This window comes from Boleophthalmus pectinirostris, unplaced genomic scaffold (assembly GCF_026225935.1).
Source record: "Boleophthalmus pectinirostris isolate CB_2022bp ecotype Guang Dong unplaced genomic scaffold, ASM2622593v1 HiC_scaffold_18, whole genome shotgun sequence".
In the NCBI taxonomy this organism is placed as follows: Eukaryota; Metazoa; Chordata; class Actinopteri; order Gobiiformes; family Gobiidae; genus Boleophthalmus; species Boleophthalmus pectinirostris.
The window spans coordinates 39073823-39093891 of record NW_026571133.1 but is presented as its reverse complement, the minus strand read 5'-3'; the positions used below and the strand labels follow the sequence as shown (position 1 = coordinate 39093891).

The 20069-nt window shown below is 39.9% G+C and overlaps 1 protein-coding gene across 1 annotated transcript in view; it reads right to left on the bottom strand.

Annotated features, from left to right (window-relative positions):
- vav2 (vav 2 guanine nucleotide exchange factor) overlaps window positions 1-20069 on the bottom strand; it is a 581772-nt gene that overhangs the window by 335193 nt on the left and 226510 nt on the right. The window lies entirely within an intron of this gene.

The window sequence follows — 20069 nt, the reverse complement described above, 5'->3', positions numbered from 1 at the left end:
GGGGTTATAAAAATAGCCCTTCTGGTGGTGGCATATGGGCCGAGAGCTAGCATGAGGGTTTAGCTGCGTGCAGAGGTTGGAAGAGTTGCCAAAATTTGAGTAGGAGTAAGTAGTGGTCTGAGAAATTAATCATGCAAGAGTAAAAACTACTACTCAAGTAACAGTAAATTAAACGTAACTGCCGGGACGTAACATCAGATTTTTATTTTGAAAAGTCGTCGTCGTAGGATAAAAAACATTTAATACCGTGCAAAAACGGGTATTTTCAAAAGACAAACCATAGACTGTTTATATAAATGGACATAGCCAACCTGCTGGCTGCCACGTTCCAAAAGGAAGTGAGCATAGGACCGCTTCCGGGTCCATCGACTCTGGCTCCAGTTGACGTTACATTGAAAAATTGTCCCCTCTCTCTGTAACTGCTTGAAGTGAGACTCGTCATTTCGGTCTTAAAATGTTCACATTAACCTGCTCTACATGATCCTGGTGTTTTTATTTCGCTATTTTGTCTATAAATAAACCTCGATGAGCTTCATTTGACTGGAGCCGAACGCTATGGGTGACGTCACACTCCCTTAGTCCACATAAAAGTAACCAAAACTTTTCCTCAACTAAGACTACTGTTTCTTGATACAAAACATTATTCAGGTTGGAGTAAAAGTCAGGCTAGGAAAATACTCTAAAAAGTACAAGTTCTAAAATGTCTGTGTACTATAGAGTAAGGGTTATTAGATTACATAATGTACACAGGAAGGATGATGTTAGGATCAATGAAGAGAGGCTATAAAGGAGGGAGAGAAGAATAAGAAGAGAGATGTTTTAAAGGTGTAATGTGTAACTTTTCTGTTTGTCCTTATGGAGATGCTATTGCTTTGCCTGTAGGTATCTATCTTGCATTGTTTTCCTTGATATATATATTTTTAAAAAAAACTTATCAGTGTGCATTTCAACTGAGTGGGATCGCTTCTCCACAGATGAGAACTGAAAATTCGATATTAGGTATGAAATTACCTTCATCCGGAACAGTTTAATTGTGGAAAGTTGCAAAAAGGCTGCCACACACTACAGGATTTTTCGGTCTTAAACGACAATGTGTGACAAAAAGCGCACACCACAGACACAAGGAGAATCTTATAAGATTTTAAATCTGCGATTGCAAAGACTCCAGCAAAATATCACTGCGTACCTCTGGTTTAAAAGTTGTGAGTGCACCTCGTCAGCTGTTTCCTGTCTACAGTAAAACCACTCGCTTTAAGACTCTTAAGTGTTCAAAAGATCAGAGCAGTGCACTTCTAGTTTAGGTTAAGTCAAAACTGTGTTATTATTATTATTTGTGAAATGTGCTGCAGTACTCCAGATACATGATTTTTAAAGCATAAAAGATTGACGATAAAGTCCACAGGAAGTAGAGTCACTATCACTAATCTGCAGCTTCACCTCGGTCAGTGCGCTGAGGAACTACTCCTGCCTTTTTACTTTTAAAGAACACTTCAAACTGGATTAACAGCGCTGTTTTGTGGACTGGGTGTCATTATTATTATTATTATTTTATTAATTCTATGGATAATATGGACGAGATGCTGCAGTTTAAATGTACAACTTTACTAGAGGTGAGTATTAATTATATTGCTATAGCCCAAGTTTGTATGTTGCGCCTCTGTGTCCGTCACTCCTCTGCCCCTCACGTTCTGTTTTATTACCGTAATGTTGCTCATGTTTGGTGGTTATGATCTGACAGAGCAGCTCAGAGTCACACTGACACCACACGAGGAGCACAGCGGCTTCAAAATCGCACACGAAGACAGCAAATCACAGCGAAATCGGGCAAATTATCCTGCAGTGTGTGACGGCCTTAAGAGCATCAACAGATATTATTAATCAAAAACCTAGTCATTAACTGAGGCCTGACTGATGTAGGGACTACGATAACAGGAAGAACATTAGAACGTTGATTACTTGAGATTACCCAGCACCATACAGCACTATGCATCAACATTACCTGCCTCTGATTGCACTTCCTAATGACGTCTATACGCTACTAAACATGCTTTTTAACTAGATCATATAAAAAGTCTTGTCTTTTGGAAATGGAAAGATGGTAAATTGTTTCTATGGATTTGTCATTGCTCTGCTTCGAAAGTTCCAAAATATGACGTTAAACAGATCTGCCTGACATTTATCCAGTTTCACATGGTTTTATTATAGGCATTCTGACAGCGAGTGGGGTCGTCTCTCCACAGATCTAACCTGTAAATTGGTCTGGTTTGGTCTCCGTGAAGATAGAAAGGTGTAATTCTATACACCAGACAAAGTAATGACATCTCCATGAAGAAAAACATTTGACACACCCTCCACCAGAAAAGTTACACAATGCACCTTTAAGACTTTAGAGGTACACTGTGTACCTTTTCAGGCTGAGCACCCGTTACCATGGAGATGCTATTGCTTTGCCTATAAGGTTCCACAATAGCATGGTATTAAACTTATATAAAGTTACATTTATTTGATTATGGGTGGTTTTATTGCTCAAAAATACATTTAAAAACATGTATTCTGATGATATGTGAGTGGGGTCGCCTCTTCACAGATCTCACTGGTAAATTGGCCTGGTGGCCTCTCCTGCTTGTTTCTATGTAGACTGAGATGTTTAATGCCATATTTTGGAGACTGAAGCAACAACATCTCCATAGAGACAAGTTAGTAGCGAACAGTCACAACTTAAATAATAAATAAATAAATAAAAAAAAACGAATTGGCTAAAAGAGACATCGACGGTAAATGTGACCAATCAGAAGCCCCAAAGAATTTCCTGATTTTTCATTGGTTTACTTGCTGTTTTCAACACACGTGTGGAAATATGCAGATTCTTGTGGATTTTATAGAGACATGTTGTTATTTGGCAGTGGACCAAGGACAAATGATGCTAATGAATTCCGCTTAAACTTTACCATGGTAAAAAGTATTTGTCAGGAGCAAATTTTGAATCCCCATGACGACCGCTGAACTTTCAGATAATGACAGCGTGTTGTCCCCGCTCACATACATTTTTAACTTGCTAAAAATATATTCATTAAAATGACTTCTACAACAACCAAGCCAATGTCCCGATGACCCACATAGGAATAAGTGGATTAGGAATATTTTGTACGCAAGATTGCATAAGAACTATTTAGAAAGAATGTTAAAGGGTCCATATTGTGTTATTTTCTGATCTACTACATGTTATAATGTTGTTTTGTCATCACAAATATACCTGGAATTGTGTTTTGTTACTTTTACACTCTCAAACAGAAAACACTTTGTTCCACCTTGTGTTTTGAAACTTCACACACCTTCACTAGTATCATTTGGATAATTTCAGCTCTAGAAATGCCCATTTTTACTAAATAAAAAGCTAAAAAAGGTAGCTGTTAACTTGAAAACTACTCAAACATGTGTGAATGAAACCATACACAAATCCAGGTATGTTTTTGAGGAGGTAACAGCATTATGACATGGCTTAAAATCACAACAATCAATTTTGTGTAATATAGGACCTCTATGAACACAACTACGTTTTTTCATAGTTTCGGTGGTCCTTGGCTCTACTACACATGTCTCCTGCAGAAAGAGCTGCTATCCTGTCTGTATCATATCAGTCATTCGCACCATTACTTCTGTACCACTGAAAATTTAAACAAAGTTATAAAAATGACTGAGAAGACTGAACACAAATTCCCCCAAAAAGAAAATCATATTTTGCAGATTACAAGCTGAAAGTAGTGAAATATTCAGCCGAAAAACAGTAATTGAGCAGCAGAAAGTAAGTTTGGAGTGAGCAAGAAACTTGTGACACTAGGAGGGTGTAACATGTAAGTCACTGGATGGATGGACAAAGCCTGGACTTCAGTGACAATTGAAACCATCCTGTCAGGATTCAGAAAGGCCGGAATAATTCTAACTGGAACTGATGCTGAGTTTGACAACAGCTACACAGAAGTCGTTTCATTTACCTCAGAAGTGACACAGAGGATGAAGAACTCAATGGATTCAGTGATTTGGAGTGAGATGGAGAGTTTGGTAAACTTGTTCTGTTCTGTTGTTTATGTTATAGTTTATCTGAAGAACTGTTCATATGTGACGTTAACAGTCTGTTGTTCTCTGTTCTCTCTCTGTTATTACTAGAACTTGACTTTCAAGATGAAATGTCGGTTCCTGGTCTCTGATTTTATAAAATAAATTTACCCTAAAAAGTGCAACTTATTAGTAGTATTATAGTATGTTATTTTCTTCTTCATTACACATTTTTTGGTTGGTGCGACTTATACTCCAGAACGATTTATAGTCTGAAATGTACTGTAAGTAAAAAATACACCACATTTTAATTCCATGCACAACCACCAACCCAGTCTGTCTCAGTAAGCGCCCATGGGTCAAAAGTGCACCTCTAACCCATCTCCGTAATAGCACATAAAACAGTGTGTGTGTGCTAACATGCAGATTAAAACATCTTAATCCTGCGCTGATCCTATCTCATGTACTTCTGATACCACCGTACATGGATACAGCGAGAGGGCTAGCATGTAGGCTCACACGTGGCGCGGGCTCGCTCCACATACATATGAATGGGGGGTCTATAGGTGAGCCGGAGGGCCTGGGTGACCTCTGCACACCGCCCCTCTCTGCTGTAGATATATACACACATGGATTATTGGAAAGCACTGACCCACATTCCACCTTTAACATACTGACTGTCCAGTACAGAGTATATGTAACCCAGATATGAAAATGCATATGAGGGGATATTAATATGCACAGTAATTATGGACTGTGTAAAGAAGTGGACTAAGGGAGTGGTTCCAGTCAAATGAAGCTCATCGAAGATGGCGGTTAGAGGGGTTAAAATGGAAGATAATTTGTTCCATTAAATTTTGAATTTACAACACTGTTGAAGTTCTCACTTTTTAAGTCGATAGAGTAAAGTAAAATATAACCTTGCATTTGAAGGATTTATGTCTAACCAGCAGTGAGTTGTACTTCCTGATAGAAAGCTTGGCAGCGGTGGACTGATATCACCTAGCACCTCTCTTACCGGCAAAGTAAAATTCCGCGGCTGCTGAGAAAATAGTCCCTCAACATGTGACAACAGGCTTAATTTTATTTCAAACATTATTCTATCAACACAGACATTTACATCGACAGTCTGGTGTAATAATAGATTTGCTTTTGGTGCTTTCTGAAGTGGGTAAAGGGCGAAGTGTAGTTCTGTGTCGATTTAACGCGCACTAAGGAGCGAGCTGTTTTTTGAGTGATTAATTTATGCAAATTAGCCAAGGAGTTTTAAGTTTCGTTTCTGTAAAACATAAACAAAGGTGTGCAAAGCTGCATTAAACACATTATTACTCAATGTATACTGAAAGAAAAGAAAGCAGAGAACGGGAAATGTATGTAGAGCGGTGGTAGAGAGGACCAATCACAGCCCTTGTTGTCTGCATCCCTTCCCATACTGTCTGCATTGTTTTGACACGTAGTTAGAACATTTCTGCGGCGCACGTCAGTAGACCCAGACACTCTGCGTAGGGGGTTCTCTGGGTCGTGATGCAGACGATTTGACGCTGGACTGTAAACTGGTCTTAAGACTGTTTTTAGTGGTAGGCTAACTATGGCCATTGACATGCACTAGCCTAGCACCAGTGACCTCTGCCAATACAAGGACTGGATGGAATATTTTTAAAAGTGTCTCCACATGTCTCCAACACTCTGGCTCATTAGGAAATGAGGCTCTATGTCCAAAATTCTGGTCCCTTTAATATGAAACACGACAATTTGAATGATCAAAACAATGAAAATATCAAATGTGTCGCATAAACGGCAATTTATCCATACAGCAGCCCACGATATCAATACTACTGTTGCACATATTAAAACTAAAAATAAGTGCAAATTGTGTAATGTGTAAAATTATATGATTAACATGCTCCGATGCCGTTAAAGTTGATAAAGTCATGCATTTTTGTCAGAAGGCTTACGTGGAGATTGGGTAGGTGGAAATGTGAATATTCTGAGCACACAAGCCTCAAATCAGAGTCTTGCACCGGGTCAGGGGTATGCGGGCAGGTAGTGATTACACATGGGCATCCTGGTTTAGTCCTAGCTCAGTCCTGGTTTAGTCCTAGCACAGTCCTGGTTTAGTCCTAGCACGGTCCTGGTTTAGTCCTAGCACAGTCCTGGTTTAGTCCTGGTTTAGTCCTGGTTTTGTCCTGGTTTAGTCCTGGTTTTGTCCTGGTTTTGTCCTGGTTTTGTCCTGGTTTGTCCTAGCTCAGTCCTGGTTTAGTCCTGGTTTAGTCCTGGTTTAGTCCTGGTTTAGTCCTAGCTCAGTTCTGGTTCAGTCCTGGTTTAGTCCTGGTTTAGTCCTAGCTCTGTTCTGGTTCAGTCCTGGTTTAGTCCTGGTTTAGTCCTAGCTCAGTTCTGGTTCAGTCCTGGTTTAGTCCTGGTTTAGTCCTGGTTTAGTCCTGGTTACCTCCGCCAAGGAGATTATGTTTTTGCCGGCGTTTGTCTGTTTGTTTGTTTGTTTGTCTGTTAGCAACATAACTCAAAAAGTTATGGACCGATTTTGATGAAATTTTCAGGATTTGTTGGAAATGTGAAAAGGAAGAGCTGATTTCATTTTGGGGGTGATCCGGAAGAAATCCTGGATTCTGGATCACTTTGAAATTTTAGTTAACATTGTGGTAAATGGGGCCAAAAATTTTGTTTCTCAATATCTCGGTTAATTATTGACCAAACCCCATGAAATTTGACTCAGGGATGGACAATGGGATCCTCTTTCATATTCCAAAGGCTGATCCAGATCTGATCCAGAAGACTGATTTTATCGCAATTTATATAAAAAATGGGGGTAGTCCTTGGCGGAGGTCTGCGCTCTCTGAGTGCTTTTCTAGTTTAGTTCTGTTTTAGTCCTATTTTAGTCCTATTTCAGTCCTGGTTTAATCTTCCTGGTTCAGTCCTGGTCAGTCCTAGGTTAGTCCGGGTTTAGTCCTGGTTCAGTCCGTGGCGTGTGCGGCGCAAAAGTCCGGCATCTCGTTCAAAGTTTCTTCTGCTCAGTAAATAAAGCCTGTGAAGTGATGACCGTCGAGTCTCGTCTGTAAATTCGCATTCGTATTGAAGAAAGTGTAACCGTTTCATTTCATTTCGTGATTGTAATTCTTAAAGTCTTCCTTAAATACAGGTGCTAATTCTAGAGAAGCTTTCACATTTGGCACGACCTGACCATATCCTGAGAAAAACTTGTATCTGGCAACACAAATTCATTTCACTTCAGATGACTTTTCTTTCAGACTATTATGCTCGTAAAAAAAGCCGTCAAAAAACCAACTCCTCCCGTCTTTTCTCCGCGCTCTTAGTTTACCTCTTCACCTCTTCATCACCCAGACCCCCTCCCTCCTTCCACATGACTCCCCACAGCGGCTCCGGCTCCGTTAACTCCTCTAACCTGCGAACCTCTTTGTACAGCTCGGCACTTTGATCTGCCTCCGCTCGCCTTCGCCACGCGGGAATATAATGGGATTAGCGCAGCCTCTGGAAATAAACGTACACTTTACAAACACGAGCTTTTGTTTTCTTGTGTATTCTGCATAAGCGTGTGTTCAGTGCGCGGCGAAACGAGGCTAAAAATAAAGAAGGTATGTGGGTTATTTATGAAGAAGTTAGGAGGTGGAGCCCAAAAAACGGTTCGAGATATTTATTTTTACGCAAACGAGGAGTGACGAGTTTGATCGAGTTTTTAGGAGGAATGCTGCACGTTTTGTCCCAATTTTGGCATTGTTTGTTTTGTGATTTGACAATTTTAGATTTGGAATTGTGGGTAAATACAGAATAACTCAATTTGACAGAGAACATTTGCGAATTGTTACTTTGTATTTATTACTGGAGAGAAAAAAAAAAAAGATCAGAATTGCAAGATAAGCTCCTGGTGAGAGGGCAAATAAAAATGGCTCTCTTTCTTCCGTGCCCTCTCTCCCTTTACAAGCCCTCTTTTCTTTTCTCTTTATCCTTCTCGCTTTCTTTTTTTTTCTCTCTCCTTCTCTCTCTCTTTATCTTGCTCTCTACCTCTTCATCTCTTTCTCCTGCTCTTTATTCCCCCATCTTTCTCTGTCTCCTTCTCTCTTTCACCAACTTTCTTTCTCTCTTCCTCTTTCCCTCTTCCTTTCACCCTCCCTTTTCCTCTCTTTCTCCCAATCTTCAGCTTCCTCACTTTCTTCCACCAACTCTCTCTCTCTCCTTCCCTGTCTCTTTCTCCAACTCTCTCTTTTTATCTTTCACTCTCCTTCTTCCTCTCTCTCTCCCCCTCTTTTTTTCACCACCCCTCTCTTCCTCGCTCTCAGTCCCCCTCTCTCTCTCCCTCACTCTTTAACCACCCCTCTCTCTCTTTCTCTCTCTTTCTCCCTCATTCTTTCAACCTCACTTGTTCCTCCCCCTCTCTTTCGCCCCGTCTCTCTTTCTCTCTCTCTCCCTGCTATCCCTTTCCCCTCCTCTTTATCTCTCTCCCAATTATCATCTCTCTCTCTCTTTCCTCCCCCCCTCCCTCCCTCTCTTCCTCTCTCTCTTTCCCTGCTTCTCTCTTTTTCATTCTCCCTCTCTTCCTCTCTCTTTCACTCCCTCTCTGTTTTCCCCTCTCTCTTCCTCTCTCTCTCTTTCACCCCCTCTGTCATTCTCCCTCTCTTCCTCTCTCTCTTTCACTTCCTCTCTTTTTTCCTCTCTCTCTTCCTCTCTCTCTTTCATTCTCCCTCTCTTCCTCTCTCTCTTTCACTCCCTCTCTGTTTTCCTCTCTCTCTTCCTCTCTCTCTCTCTTTCACCCCCTCTTTCATTCTCCCTCCCTCTCTCTTTCACCCCCTCTCTTTCATTCTCCCTCCCTCTCTCTCTTTCACCCCCTCTCTTTTTTCCTCTCTCGTCCTCTCTCTCTCTCTTTCACCACCTCTCTTTATTCCTCTCTCTCTCTTTTTCCTCTTTCATTCTCCCTCTCTTCCTCTCTCTCTCTTTCACCCCCTCTTTTTTCCTCTCTCTCTCTCTCTTTCACCCCCTCTCTTTCATTCTCCTTCTCTCTCTCTTTCACCCCCTCTTTTTTCCTCTCTCTCTTCCTCTCTCTCTTTCTCTCTCTCTCTTTCACTCCCTCTTTCTTCCTCCCTCACTCTTTCACCCTCCATCTCTCTCTCTTCCTCTCTCTCATTCTCCCTTTCTCTCTCCCTCACTCTTTCTACCTCCCTCTTCCTCTCTCTCTCTCTCCCTCGCTATCTCTTTCTCACCCCTCTTTATCTCTCTCCCCATTTTCATCTCCCTCTCTTTCCCCCCTCCCTTCCTCCCTCTCTCTCTTACCCCTCCTCTCTTCCTCTCTCTCTCTCTCTCATTCCCTCTGTCTTTCTCTCTCCCCACTCTACCTCCCCCTTCCCCTCTATCTTTCACCCCCTCTCTCTCTCTCAACTTCCCTCTTCCTCTCTCTCTTTCACCCCCTCTCTTCCTCTCTATCTCTCTCCTTTCTCTTTCTCTCCTCTTTATCTCTCTCCCAATTTTCATCTCCCTCTCTTTCTTCGCTTTCTTTTTCTTGGTACCAAAATGTAATCGGATTGTTTTAGAATGTGTTTTATTTACGTATTTATTATATTTTTGAGTTTTCATTCTAAACGGTGCAAAATTTGAACACAATATTTCACCAATTTAGACAATTTAGACCAACTTTCCTGATCGGCAAATTAAATGATTTGGATGCAGCAGCTCACACATCAAAATATAATATAATAACCAAGAGAAATTGTAATGAAAAATTCGAAATACATCATTCTTTTCTTTTCGGTTAAGACACAAAACGACAGAGGTTAAAAATATCCCTCGAGTGGGGCTGGATCCTGCTGGAGCCAAATCTCTTTCCTTCCACCAAAAGGAAAGAATTCTCCACACTTTTCCATTTCACAAAGACCTGCTCTGCCCATACCAACAAGAAAGGAAGGAAGGAAGAAGGGAAGGAAGGAAGGAAGATGGACGAAAGAAGGAAGCGAGAAAATGGAACTATTAGAAAGAATTATAGAAAAGGAATTAAGAAGCATTTAAGAAGAAAACAAAGAAAGGAAGTAAGGAAGGAGAGACAGGGAAAGGAAGCAACAAAGGAAGGAAGAATCGAAAGAAAAAAATTGGAAGGAAAAAAGGAGGAGGAAGGAAGGGATACATAAAAAGAAAAGGAAAAAACAAAGGGCAATTTGGAAAATAAAAAGGAGGAAGAAGGAAGGAAAAAAAGGATACATAAAGACAGAAACAAGGAAAGGAATAAGGAGAGAAAAAATGATGGTCAATAAAAGGAAGAAAGAAAGTCTAAAGGATTGAAAAAAGAAGTAAAGAATGCAAGGAAGAAACAAAGAAAAAAAGAAAGGGAGGAGAGAAGAAAGAAAGGAAGGAAGAAAAGGCAGAATAAGATGTAAACACTCCTGATGTTGCTTGCAGGACAGAATGAACAGGGGAAGCTTTAGAAAACTACAAAACCCAGAGATATTGGAAAAAAGCCGAGAAAGAGGAGGGGGAGAAGATGAAGGAGGAAGAGGAGGAGGAGGGGAGTGATGTACGGACCACGAGCCGCACAGGGAGCCTCAAAGGGGGGTCGGAAAAAAGGAATTTCAAGGCACAAGTTGGCTTCAGCGAGCTCGTAGTACCGTAAATACGTAGAAGTATTAATATTCATTTGACGAGAGGGTTTGTGTATTTGTAGTTTGTTTTTTTCTGTTTTTTGTTCTGGTTTTATAGCCTGACGAGCCAGACACTCCAAAAATTTGGAGGTGTAAGACACACCTCCGTCAAACAAATTTTTGGAGTCTGGGATTAGGCTCACAGCAAAGTATTTCTCTGGCAAGATTTCAGCAGATCCAATCACAGTCGTCTCTCGATCCTCTCAAAAATCCTCCTGTCATTCATAAGGGAATCTACGTTTATCCATCATGTTTATGGACGTCACTTCATCAATAATAATCAATTTAAAGCTTGTATGTCGGCCTGTAATTATAATCAATAAATCAATTAATTGAACGGTAATTTTCAACATGCCTGATAACTTTTCTAATCCATGTATCATTCGTTCATTCGTTTTTCAATATAAAACCAAAAATAAGAAAACGAAATAACAACTGTTTTCTTCATTATTTGTCTCCAAAACCAAAATGAAAAAACGGATAACGATTCGATTTTTCAGTTTTCAATTTTGTGTTTAAATGAAAAATGGAAAAAAACGGATAACGGCTGTTTCCCGTTTACGTGACTTCCGAGACTGTGTTGCTGGACTTTTGCACCGCGTACGGACTGAACTGGGACTGATACAGGTCCAGGACTAGACTGGGACCAGAGTGGGACCAGACTGGGACCAGGGTGGACTCCAAGGTTTGACTCCGAGCCTCAGCTTCGAGCTCCAGCCCTGCCGTGGGCTCTGAGCCTCCGGTCTGGTCCTGGTCTTGTATCGGTCTCAGTCCCGCTCTGGCCCCGGTCTGGTCCCAGACCTGGATCAGTCCTGGTTCAGTCCGTACGCGGTGCAAAAGTCCGGCATCGCAGTCACAGAAGTCACGTACACAGGAAACGGCTGTTATCTGTTTTTTCATTTCATTTTTCATTTAAACACAAAATCAAAAACTGAAAAAACAAATCGTTATCCATTTTTTCATTTTGGTTTTGGAGACAAATAATGAAGAAAACAGTTATTTCCTTTTCTTATTTTTGGTTTTATATTGAAAAACAAATGAACGAATGATACACGGATTTTTTTCCGGCCGCGATGATTTCTATTTGCATGCTTGGTTGTTTTCCTCATCCCGTCGTCTCGCTCTCTACGAAAGAGACTGAATATCAAAAGGCTTCTATTCCTCTTAACTCACTCCTCGTTTCTTTAGCATAATGACGCCTAAATGAACGTATGAGTGTACACTATAGACAGATTATTTGTTCGTCAACACAGTGGATGCGGGCACAGCCTGAGTACAGAAAGAGTCGCTGTCTGTGCGCTGAACATGAAGACGCAACACAAGCACCACCATCAGAACCAAAACAGTTCATCTCCGTGTGACAAAACAAATCACGATGCCAAATCAAAATGAGTGAGTGGGATACGTCTCAACGGCTCACGTGCGTCAAACACATGTGTGAAAAATCCCTCAGTCGTCGCGAGTGTGCAAACAAAAATAAGACATGGCTCATACACCTATACCCAACCGAAACAACAAGCCTAACCCCCGGGAAAGCCCGAAATCCACTGAAATCCCACAAGAGACCGACACGACAACAGACAACACAGCTAAAGGATCCTGTGTCGTGGGTTAATACAAACACTTCAAGACCAAAATGCTGAGGTTCACAGCAGCAGCCGCAGAGAGACGAGCCACAATATTCCAGTGGAAGTCAATGATTAAAAAACTTTTAAGGGAAATTTTGTTACAGAGATTTAATAATCAATTTATTTATTGTTTTGGTTGTGTTTGGTTCAACAATGGTTTATTCAAGTGCAGTTTATTAACAAGTCCTTGCTGTAAACCAGTCTACATTAGGCTATTGTTATGTTACTATTATTACAGAATGTACAGCTTCATCTACATCCATCTTGACCGCTTTGTTTACTGTTGTGCTGTACCACAAAAATGGACCCAGTCATGGCTTCACAGCTCTGTTGTAAACAAGCACAATGAGCAGTAAAATGCAATAATAAGAAAAAAACTCAAACAAAAAAACACAACAGGTAGAGTCATCAGGTCCATTGTCAGGACAGTCTGAGGAGAATAGTAGCCTTCAGGACAAAAGTGCCCCTCCTCTGTGTCTCTGGAGGATCTTCTGCCGTATTTAGTGTAGAAAGTCCGTTGCATTGCTGTAAAAAGTCTGCAGCATTTCAGAGCTTGTTGGACATGAACTGGACTTTTTTTCTGATTGGCTAATCCGGCTGTCACTCAAGTATTGGACAAATGTGCAGTTTTTGCTGACCAGACAACTTTTTTTTTTTACAGAGAGGGAAGTTTGTTATTGTTGTTTTTTTTAAAGGTAATATAATCTGTTATATTTTTCTCACAATAAAATTCAAATACCTGAACATCTCTTGAGTGGTCAAAAACATTTGGTCCCACTGCATGAAAGTATCCTCCAAGTTTTTAAAGTCTCCACAACAAAACCACTCACTCAAATGCACTCAAATTACCTTCAGTTTATATCTCAAACCTTATGACCTTATTTATACTCCACTCTACCGTAACATCCCAACAAACAGCATGGTTCATTCAAATTCAAAGTTGGCAAACAGACAAATATAGAACCAAGCATCAATTTAAAACAGAGTCTTTAAGTTTGAAGAGCAGATCACATTCCACACTCTCTGACCACAGTGTCCTTCTTCTCGTACATGGATGACTCCTGACATGACGGCACTGTTTCCCGACAGCACATGCACAACACAACACATCCACATACAAGAGCCCCACTGTCTGCAGCCCAACGGAAACATGCAGCAAAGAGGCCAACGGTTACACAGACCCCTCTGTATGTGAAGACGACCAGCCCTCTAATACACTACTACTACTACTACTACTGCTACTACTACTGCTACTACTGCTACTACTACTGCTACTACTACTGCTACTACTACTGCTACTACTACTGCTACTACTACTACTACTGCAGCTAGTACTACTACTACTAGCTACTACTGCTACTACTGCTACTACTACTACTACTACTACTGCAGCTAGTACTACTACTACTACTACTACAGCTAGTACTACTACTACTACTACTAGCTAGTACTACTACTACTACTACTACTACAGCTAGTACTACTACTACTACTAGCTAGTACTACTACTACTACTACTACAGCTACTACTAGTACTACTACTACTACTACTACAGCTAGTACTACTACTACTACTACTACAGCTAGTACTACTACTACTACTAGTACTACTACTACTACTACTACTACTACTCTTATTACTACTACTATTACTACTATTACTACTATTACTACTACTATTACTGCTACTACTGCTGCTGCTACTACTAGTAGTAGTTCTACTATTACTGTTACCACTACTAATACTACTATTACTGCTACAACTACTACTACAACAACTACAACAAATGCTACTACTACTTCTACTACTGCTGCTGCAGTTACTACTACTACTACTGCTGCTGCAGTTACTACTACTACTACTGCTGCTGCAGTTACTACTACTACTACTGCTGCTGCAGTTACTACTACTACTACTGCTGCTGCAGTTACTACTACTACTGCTGACTGACTACTACTACTACTGCTGCTGCAGTTACTACTACTACTACTGCTGCTGCAGTTACTACTACTACGACTACTGCTGCTGCTGATGATGATGCTGCAGTTACTACTACTACTACTACTACGTGCTTCATTTTGTTTGATATTTATTCATAATTGTGTGCATTATTCCTTCACTCTACACTCAAAATGTGGGTGAAGAGTTTTGCCTAAAGACACAACAACACTTTTTTGCCACTGGTGCCCCACTGTGGCCCCCCAGGTATTCCCAGCAGTCTCACATCCAAGTGCTACCCAGGCCCAGCCCTGCTTAGCGTCTGAGATCTGACGAGATCAGGTTTTGTCGAGGAGGTTTAGACACAGCAGGAGGTTTAATTTTACTAGAAGGCTTTGAAGGTGTTTAGATTTTTTCTGAACTTAAGTAACTAAAATGTAGTAATTGAAAACTGCTGCTTCATGATCAGAAGGTGGAACAGAGTATTTTGAGCTTTGGAAATGTATAATAAAGCATAATAATAAAGCATTACTCAAACATGTGTGAATGAAACAAAACACAGCTCCAGGTATGTTTTAGATGAGGTAACAACATTGTAACATAACATAGCTTAAAACCCACAAGAATCCATGTTGTGTAATACAGGACTTTTATAGCTCAATAAATCCATTCAGTTTAACCTGTCTCCTCACTCGGTTTGGCTCCGTGGTCGACCTGCAGAGCTCCAGAACAGGCGCTCTTTTCAGGAGGGGAAGTTGCATAAGATGGAGAGAGGCTTCCACAGCACAGACAGCCTGGGAACAGCCCTTTGCCAGGAACAAGCCGGACCCAAGACTCCAACACTTGGACAAATGGAATATTCATTTGGTTTGGTGAGAGTCTGGACTGCAACCACTGACCGGACAAGAATGTCACTCCTAAACACAAACCTAGCTCTGCTAAACTGTTCTTGGAAATAGCCATGTATTAGAATTATACTTAAGCTACTGTTGTAGGCAGAGCTGCCCTGTGGTAACCTTGCACCGCCGGATGAATTCCAATGATATTTGTGAGTTCACAAACTCACCAGAATCCACTTTGGCCCCCACCGTTCCGATAAGGCCCAACAGGTGGCAGTGAGGTTTGTGAGGAAGCCAATGGCAAAGCACCCAAAACAAACATGGCGACATTAGCATCAATATACACTACTTTGTTTGCGAAAAGCATTCAAAAGGTAAGAACATTGTGCATTTGTGGACAGGGAAGATGTCTGTGCTTTTCTCTCAACCGAATGTAACAGATGTGTGATTTTTTGGTCTCTGTTGGAACACTGTGACCGATCAGATTCAAGTAATCATCATGATGTTCTGCACTTACTGATCTCTTTCAGTGAGAGCCATCTCAGATTGATAATGTGTCACTCTGTTCAGAGTGAGACACACATACAGTATCAGTCTAGCTGAGCCAGGTTAGTGCTGGAATAAACGAATAGAAGCAATGCTGCCAATCAGCACCACCAGCACCAAGTAAGAGGAAATAAGTATTTGGGAAATATTACTCAAGAAAATGAAAGTAACTGTCAGCACATAACATCATTTAAAGGAAAGATCATTAAATAACACACATTTTATTCCAACAATAAACACAAAAAAGACTAGACTATATCTGAATCATTTCATATTGTCAACATCAAGCTTTTGGCACATGTAGACTTACTAACCAAAACTTTTACTCATGTAAGAGTACTGATACTTCAAGTAAATGTACCTGAGCAAATGGCAACTGTGCACTAACCTGACAAAAAACAGACCAAAATGAATGTCTTTGAAGCCCAGACTAAACCCCAGAGTGACGTTTTCGTGTCTCTAATAATGATCCAGCCTGTCTGTGTCTGAGTGAAGCCCTTTCTGTGAGATTATAACTTTGCTCTTTTGGGACCTCGCAGACGTTTGACCCCCGACCGGCTCGGCTTTTGTCTCATTGTCTGTGGTGTCTACGCCTCTGCCATTTTAGTCAAACTATTCAGCGCACACTATCACACAAGTCTCTCCATCCATCTGTCCATCAACTGTGACATTAGAATGAGAGCAGAGGATGGAGAGAAATACAAGAGGAAGGAAGACAAAAGACGGCAAAGTCAATATTCAGCTCCAGAAGTGAACAAGTACTTTACAAAACAAAAGCTGCAATAATTAAGTACTTTAAAGAGCCCATACGACGCTATTTTCTGATCTATGTTATAATGTTGTTTCCTCATCACAAACAGACCTGGAGTTGTGTTTTGTTTCATTAGAACTTGGTCAAAAGCTCACAAGAATCAATTTTTGTGTAACATAGAAACTTTAATTTTGTAGTAAGTTAGGACTCATGTAATACCTAAACTATGGAGACACACTGAGTATTTGTGCAGTATTTTGAAGTAATCCAAAGTTATTCCTCACTTCCCTTATGCATTCCGAGCATCCTAATCAATCACCAACTTCCAACTTCGCGACTTTCAGAGGCGAGAGCAGAGTTTTGCTGTCATAGTAACGCTAACTAGTTGACTAAACGATAATTGATCATCAAGAATTTCGTCGATCACGTCCAATTTTAATCAACAAATTAAACCGAATGTAGGTTGCTGTGTGTAGCAAAGCGTAAAGAGACGAGGCCGCCTGCGTCTGACAGCGCAAACACTGGAGTTTCGGCCTCACAGTCCCACGTTTAGACTCTGGCACACCTCCAACGTGACATACACACATAACAGACTCACCCTCAGCATCATCAACATCCCTCTGTCACAGAAAGAACACTCATATTCCATTGAGTCGTGGCCTTTAGTCCGACAGAATCTGAACCGCATCATCGCACAAGGAAAGAGCTGCTTTTTCAGTGCTTATAGTTTATGGAAATGAGCCATGTGGTTTTAAGTTTCGCTTCTGAAAAACGTAAACAAATGTGCGCAAAGCTGCATTAAACACATTATAATCTCAAACGGGCTGATGTCGCTCTGTAGTGGTCATAGTTTATATATGAGTGTTTCCCAAAGTTTTTTTCTGGGAACCCATATTTTAAAAGTCACAAACCTTATTCATAAAATCCCCAAATAAAGTTGGATTTGATCATTATTGAACATTAATGAGGATATTTTATTGTTGACTGAGTGACCGTGTCTCTCTGAATGATTTGTATTACTCAAGTTTAAAACAATGAAAAACAGTCACTGAAGCAGCAATAAAATTATCCATAAGTCGCCGATTTGGACATTAAATGCAGCCCATTTCTTTTTCTTTTCAACATTCAACTGAACCAACAATATCGAAATGAAATAGTCTGTAGAACTGTATTTTGCAGATCGTGACAAGGCGACCCAAAAAAAACTCTCTTGTGAAACATGTGATGGTGAAACAATGGTTTATATGTTGTAAAGTTGGGTTTATTTATGCAGATTAGTAATAGTAAAAACGTTAATGATTAATCAAAAATATATAGTTAATTCTCCTGACAATCGATTAAGAAAATTTCATCAAATGCCCATCCCTAATGCTAACACCAGCTGGCATGCGAACACACACTTCCTGATCCTTTATAGAACGATGGCTTGGGTCACTTCGCGACAACCTCTCTGACCACTACCAATCACATACGCACCACTTGAAAATTCTGTCAATGAAAGTGTCTTGACCAAATACACAACAACAGGACGCACTGGTCAGAGCTGGGATCGAACCGCCAACCTTGCAGTTATAAGCCCAACCAATCTACAGGCCACACAGCAAGAAAGCAAAATCGTCAAAATGGACCTAACCTTAATACAACGTGTTTTCTCAACAGATTTGCTTTGATATCTTTTAACTGTTCCCTTCGGGCTCACATTGTGCTCTATTTATTTATTTTTACCAGTGGCTGTACTCACTGACACATGGTTTTTCATAGGAGCCAATCAAATCTCCTTATTGTGCCCGTAGTGGGTGCTTGCCAGGTGTTAGCACTAGCCCCTGTGGTTAGTGCTAAACCGTTGCCTGGCTCTCAAATTCACTCTCATCTTTTTAGCTGCGGGGGGGCGGGCGGCAGGTAGTAACTATGATCTGCCTCTAGAGGGCCCAGCGGGAACGTACAGAGTGTGTATTAAAGTCCACCTATACCGCATTGATGTTCCATACAAGCTGGGTTTATTATGAATATGAAGAAATATGAAGGATCTGCCGCCTGTTCGTTTCTGTAGATGTTATTGCTTTGCTTAGAAGGCACCACAGTAAGGCATTTAACTTATTAATATCCAAGGAGACAAGCAGGCGACAGATCTGTGGAGTGGCGAACATGTGTAGATATTGTTTGAAATGCAAATGTAATGCAAGAAGGCGATTGCCGGGTTTCAGATGACATCATAACATTTTATAGATCAATAATATTTAATAAGGCAGCTAAAACGAAAATTGTTAAAATGCAGATTTTTGTGAGTTCTTGGGTCTAGTAACTAATATAAATGAGGTTCAACATTTTTGAACTTATTTTGTTTAACTATTTCAAAGCACAATGTTATCAATAATGTTATCATGCCCCTGTAATCTGTAATTATAACAACATCATATTTTAGAATCTGAAAACCAAAAAGACAAGACAACGTCTCTGAAAAAATTAAATAAATGCAAACTCTGACAAAGCTAGTTCTATATAAATTCCATTTGCCTCCTAAAATACTACTACAATTTGGATGTAATATTTCAACTATGCCTTTTAACGTAGTATATATATTTTAATTTTAGTAGTAGAAAAAACATAAATTCTAAATCCAATATTTAAGTGTAAATTCTTCAGCATCCCCAAATCCTCATCTTCATCTTTTTTTTTTTTTTTTGACCTTCTCTTATTATTTGTATGCGATATTTTAACTTTGCACACTGTCTTTTAATAATATATAAATTTTTATTTTACCAATTGAGTAGAAAAAGAAAAAAAAAATCCACAACATCCCCACATCTACAAAAAAAATTGACATTTTACAATCTCTAGCGCATATTATTTGTATGCTGTATTTCAACTACGCCAACTTTGCCTTTTAATTATATGGATATGTGTTGTTATTTTAACAATTGAGGAGAAAAAATGCAAATTATAAAAAAAAATAATAATAAAAAAAAAAAAAAAAAATTCCACAACATCCCCCATATCTACAAAAAAAATTGACTTTTTTTTTTTTTTTTACATTTTCTTATTATTTGTATGTAATATTTCAATGATGGCAACTTTGCCTTTTAATAATATGTGTTTTATTTTTTAAAAAATTTGAAAAAACACAACTTGTAAACTCAATACTAAAAAAAAAAATTCCTCAACGTCTCCATATCTGCACTTTTTTTTTTTTTTTTAGAGCGCGTATTATTTCTATGCAATATTTCAACTATGCCAACATTTCCTTTTAATAATATATGTGTTTTTATTTAAATATCTGAGTAAAAAACAACAACTAAAACCACAAAATTCTAAACCCTATACTAAAAAATAAATAAATCCTCATCTACGACTATGCCTTTTAACAATGTAACAATGTAAACATCGTACGAAAATTGAAAAAAAATCCTCAACATTTCCACACCTACAAAAAAAAAATTCGGACTTTCTTTTTTTTTGACATTTTCTGACGCATATTATTCCATCTAAAAGTGAGTGAGCGCGATGCCCCCACGCTGAGCTCGGTCTGTCCAGAAACCAATTACGCGCTAAGAGAGCCGCCCCAGCTAGCGCCTACCTGCCCATCATAACAGAAGCTCGGTCAAAGCCTCCCAACCTGACAGCGTGTTATGGAGATGAGGGAGGAGACGGGCAGACAAAAGG